Genomic DNA, 5,954 nt, shown 5'->3' with positions numbered 1-5,954 from the left:
TCCATAAGAAGAAAAAGAGCTATTTTACAGTTTTCCTTCAAATGAAAGAGCAGAGAGACAGGCAGTCAACCCACAGGGCTGTGGTTAGGACTCTCACCTAGGATGAAAGAGATTTAAGATCAGATTAGCTGTGCTTTCTTTGATTTGCAAAGGGGACTGGGGCCTGGGCTCTCTGGGGCACTCTGCATTCATTAGGCTGCTGGCTTTCACAGTCCTTTTGGATGGAGATTTTCGGTTTTGTACAGATAATTAACCGTTCACCAGATCAGGGACTTGAACTTAATTAATCGCTATGGGAGGCTGATGCCAAAATCATCTGCTTTAGGCACCTAGACAGGTTGGGTGTGACAAGTACAAGTTGGATGGTAAAGCCTCATGGAATGTCTCAGCTCACCCAGATTATCATTTAGACTCACTCCTGGGCAGGCCTGGTGTTTTGGAGGTCATCTGGTGCACCCACACCAGGAGCTACTACCTCTATGTCCCTACCGTGGGCAACTCTTGAAGACTAACTCCATGAGCAGTGACCTACCAAGAACCAACAGATAGAACTCAGACTGCGCTGCTTTTCTGACACCTGCAAGCAGCAGGTACCTTTTCCAGTTCAGAAAACCAAGCTTGCTTGGTGGCTGCATAGCTGGCATCTGCCTCTTCTGGAAGATCGTCTAAGAGCCAGAACCCTCATCCATACTCTAGCCCCCAAGCTAGAAACTGGGCCAAAATACAGGTTTATTCTATCTTTCATATAGAAAGCAAGTCATTGCTGTGGAAAAACACACAGAGTAGAAGAAGAGGCAACCCATGCCGGATTCAAGATAGTCTCCAGTAAGAGAGGACACTGTAACACCCTCTTACACCCAGTATTGCCTATGCTCCTAGTCAGTGGTGACAAGCCAAACATAGTCCTCAGTCTCCTTATTCCTTTGTCATCTGCTCTTTGCATACCTATATCATGCTCACAGGGCCAAAGGAATAAAAAAATCACAGAATAGTTGAGGCTGAAAGAGACTTCTGGAGATCACGTGGTTCAGACCTCTGAAAACCAATAGGTTTCTTCCTATCCAGAAATTGCCCTTCTTAGAAAGATTTTGGAAAGGTGTCCGTACACTCCCATGGGAAGCTAGGCCAGAAGGATATCTCACTTGATCTCCTGCATAGTGTAAGAAATTACGTATCATACAAATTCCCTAGTATATGCGTCCAAGTCAGGGAAACAAGACTCTTCATTTCAGTTTTTTTCATTTCTTTTCCTCTTTGTTCTTCTCTTCTTAATCATAAAATCATAGAATGGCTTGGGTTGGAAGGGACCTCAGGGTCCATCGAGTTCCAACCTCCCTGCCACAGGCAGGGTTGCCAGCTGCTAGATCAAGTACTAGATCAGATTGCTCAGGGCCCCATCCAACCTGGTCTTGAACACCTCCAGGGATGGAGCACCCACAGCCTCCCTGAGCAACCTGTTCCAACACCTCATCACTCTCTCAGTAAAAACCTTCCCCCTAACAACTAATCTGTATCTCCTCTCCTTTAGTTTAAAACCATTCCCCCTGGTCCTATCACTATCTGCCCTTGTAAAAAGTTGATTTCCCTCATGTTTATAAACTCCCTTTAAATACTGGAAGGCCGCAGTGGGGTCTCCCTGCAGCCTTCTCTTTTCCAGGCTGAACAAGCCCCGTTCCTTGTGCAGAGGAGGAAAACGAAGAATTCTACTTTGAAGTACTTTAGCTTAGGTTGTTACTCTGGGAAAGAGAGAAGGGCGCTGGAAAAGTTCTGAAAGAAAATAATTTCTGCCTTGCCATTCCCCAGTGGGCAGAAGGAGTCTTATTCTTAGTAATTACTACTGTAATCTTTACTGACAATTGCTGTGACTCTCAACAACAATGGGATCATCAGTGTATGTTCCCTTGTACTCTGTCCATTTCTTGGCCCTGCTGTAGAGATTAACACAACTCAGTTCCCATGAGATATCAGATGTTGTCACCCAGATACCTCAAGAGAAGCTATGCATTATCAAGTGTTAAATTATTTTTCATTTTTTCCAGTAGCTACTCTAAACTCTCTCCATAAATATGTCCGACGACAGGCTGGCCGGGAGTACACTTCAGAGTGAGTGCTCTTGAGGTAATAGCTTAATGAATGAAATTTAACAGTAAATGATTTTCAATGTCTGCCACTAAAGAAATCGGCATTTCTTGTTGAATGTTACAGGAACATCCTTTGGATGAGTTACAACATATGGCAAGCAAGGTTGTGTTTGCATGCACAGATTTTTGGATCTTCCCTTGACTCTGTACTGACCTCAGCTGCTTACTGTGAAACTGTCACTGTGTATCTTGTTTAATGTGTTTTTCTTTCAAAGTCATTATTGACTGGTTAGATTTTACACTGCTTAGAGAAAAGTAGTTAATATCTCCAAGAGCTCAGAGACTACAGATGAAGGGAAGATATCCGGGATGTACAGTGGAAGGATGAGATCTCTACCCCTGGGGCCAACAGGACCTCTCCATGAATCCAGGTCTTGCATGGGTCTGGGATGGTCAGCAGCATCTTTGACCTTCTCTCCTGCATCTGGCATCTGATTCATTTGTGAATGCATTAATTTCAGGGCTTTTGTTATCTGAGCTTTCAGAAGTAATTTACATCAGTGGATAATATGCTTAGGTGAACAAACCCAAAGTGAACTGGAAGAACTACAGTTTAGCCTAGCAATGACAACCCCAATAGCCTCCATAATAATGGAAACTGCTGAGAATAATGTTTTGGTTAAGTTTATTTCTAAAATCTTTGAACATACGTTGGTCTTGAAATCTCATCCCTTTCAGAAAGTCTTGGCCAAGACAATTTGCAGAGATCTATAAATTGAGATACATAGACAGCACTCAAATGCATATATATATGATCTGTTATGTCTTGGATTTCAACAGCATTCACCCAGTACAGGGCATGGATGCTGACAGAACACTCGTCACCCATGTACAGCTTTCCCTTATTTATACTATTTCAGGCAGTACTTCTGTGATGTCCACTGTATAGCAGTGTGCTTCACTATGCTTTCCAGGGCAGCATTTAGGTGAGCTCAGGGGGGCTGTGAGGATTCTCAGGGTGCCCCTGAGAAGGTACCCCAAAAGCAAGTTCTGGTTCCCCAGGAAGCTATGAGATTACAACCCTGCACAGCTCCAGCTGTACCTTGCTATCCCTGCTGTCTAAGACAGTCTCCTTTGGTGTAATGGCACAAGCAGCATGTACGTAAAATGCAGATTGAGAAAAATGTCATTTCTAAAGTGGATGAAGTAAGCCTCAACTCCAGTTCCATTAACTCCTCTGTTTCTCCCAACCATTCTTCAGGCAGCAGGACATTAAAAAGGATCCTCATCAAATGGTGAACAAGGACTATGTTTCCAAGTTTCTTGGAAAGAAACTCCTGAAAGTTTCAACCTAAGGTACAGTAGCTGCAGCTGCTATAAAACGATTCTTGCTACTTAGGCTTGAATACTAATGATACAATGATATAGCATTGTGTATCTTGGCACAAAATTTTCCTTAATATTTTCAGGGAAGATCTTGTTAGCTGAGTATAATCAGGACAAAGAAGAAGGGCCTTTTGTTTCTGTTTTATGCTTTTAATTATCTCTTGCTATTCATTCTGTTGTCAGTTTTTGCACAATCAGTAGATGGAGGACAGACTGCATTCATACACACAAATACACACATAGAGACAGAAAATGAGCAGTTGCTCAAATCCACTCTACATCTTGTTCAAATAGACAACATTATTATCTTTTATCTTATTATCTCCTCCAGTTACCAAGCACACCATCAGTTATAAGGCCAGTCCTCCAGTACTCCCTCAACTGCAGTGCTGCACAGAGCTAGAAAAAGCAAACAGATGAAACACACATGTTTTTTCAAGAGAATAAAAAGCATTTTTACTTCCCTGGTTTTCCATGTATGCTGCTGCTATAGAGCAGAGATACTGTAAAGAAGGAAGCATGACTCTTAGAATTCAGGGTGCACTTTAGTTCTCTTGAACCCCATTTTGGGCTCTTGCATGATTTTGAGAATTGTTTTATAATGAAGGCAGTGAATTCTGATGCTGTGATTCCCACATAAAGCTGTTTGTCAAGTCTTCATTTTAGTCATCTCCATAGGCAAAAAAGCATCCCATTACGATGGCCTCCAAACTTCCTGTCCCAGTCCAGGAATCACAGAATCACAGAATGGCTTGGGTTGGAAGGGACCTTTAAGATCATGTAGTTCCAACCCCCTGCTACAGGCAGGGACACCTCCCGCTAGACCAGGTTGCTCACAGCCCCATCCAGCCTGGCCTTGAATGCCTCCAGAGAGGAGGGAACATTTACTAGATGTTAGGGTTTCCATGGTTTTTTTACAATAAGTTGTGACTGTGCATCTCAAAATAGTGGCTGACCTTTCATCAAAATCTCAATTTGTTGGGCACTGTTGCCATTCTTAAGAAAAGAAAATGAGAATAGGTTAAACACAGAGGACACAGGGACCACTGAATTTTCAGAATATCATTTTGTAATAAGTGAAGTCAGTTCTCATTGTTGTCCCTGGAGATGCTTCTAGTCTCATTCTCTGAGCTCCTTCCCAGTACAAATTGAGGAGAATCAGTGCCATGGCTTATGCTTAGCTCTGCTAAGACCCCGGAGCATGAGCCTGGAAAACGACAAACACCCTTACTCACATCACCTGAAGATCAGTTTAAATGCCATCCCAGTAAACTAATGTCCAAAGGAGATGAAACACATGCTATGCAGATTTAAATTACCATTGCCTAAAAGGAACAAACATGTAGTGGCAGTGCAGAAAGCTGTAGAAGATGTGCAGATTGGAGACATAATAACTGAGCACAGAAGGGAAGAGAAGGGAGAGGAACAACTGACAGATATGAAAATCCCAGATTTCTCTGGGATGTGTTATCCAGTACTTAATTAAATCTCGCAAAAGCAAAAGACTGTTCTTCTGACTAATGATGTTTCATCGCTAAGAACATGTTCCCACATTCAGCACAAGCTTTTGCTCAACTTCCACTGACTTCTCTTGCATGAGATCTGTCCCTGGGCTCTCACATCAATCTGGCTGTGGACACAGCTGTTAAATCAAGCCCTCTGCTAGTCAGTGTAAGGCAAAATATTCATTTTTATAGTTCTGGGTAGGCCAATTTCATTCATAACTGAATCAGCAGTTTATTTCTACATCTTTTCACTGACCATCCATTCATCACATCCAGCCACAGAGTTCAAAGGGCTGCTAGAAGGCATGTCTTAAATATCTGATCAAAAACAGCACAAGGGGAATGCCCAACCCCAAGGGCCAGATATCAACCATCTGAGGTAGGCATGCTCTGCCAGCACAGTCTTTCAGCCTCAATTACAACCCTGCAGAAGCTACACTAGGACACATCAGCAAAGATTTCTACAGACACTGGAACTTTGGGTAATGTGTTCAATGGCAATGGATAAATGTGCTAGTTTAGCCAAAGAAGGCCCAACCCACAGTCATTCCTCTGTCTGGCTGTGTCTTCTTGGAGCTGCGCCAGCAGTCCCTGGAGGATGAGAACTATCTGGGTTCTGTGATCTTCACAGGGGTGTGTCTAGAACTATAGCATCATAGAAAGACTTGGGCTGGAAAGGACCTCAACAATCATCCAGTTCCAACTCCCCTGCCATGGGCAGGGCCACCACTCACCAGCTCAGGCTGCCCAGGGCCCCATCCAACCAGGCCTTGAATGTCTCCAGGGATGGGGCATCCACAGCTTCTCCAGGCAACCTGTGCCTGTGCCTCACCGCCTTCTGAGTGAAGAATTTCTTACTAACATCTAACCTAAATCTCCTTTCTTTTAGTTTAAGGCTATTCCTCCTTCTCCTGTCACTATCTGGTGGTGTAAAAAGTTGGTCTCCTGCCTTCCTCCCTCACTAAGTACTGGAAGGTAGCAA

General features: G+C 43.4%; 1 long non-coding RNA gene across 1 annotated transcript; it reads right to left on the bottom strand.

Annotated features, from left to right (window-relative positions):
• LOC110397086 lies at window positions 4,515-5,609 on the bottom strand. Its single transcript, XR_002437531.1, has 2 exons — window positions 5,515-5,609; window positions 4,515-4,674 (listed from the first exon to the last, which is right to left on the bottom strand). It is a non-coding gene; the product is annotated as an uncharacterized LOC110397086 (long non-coding RNA).

This window comes from Numida meleagris, chromosome 3 (assembly GCF_002078875.1).
Source record: "Numida meleagris isolate 19003 breed g44 Domestic line chromosome 3, NumMel1.0, whole genome shotgun sequence".
NCBI lineage: Eukaryota > Metazoa > Chordata > Aves > Galliformes > Numididae > Numida > Numida meleagris.
This window is presented reverse-complemented; position numbering and strand designations above follow the sequence as displayed.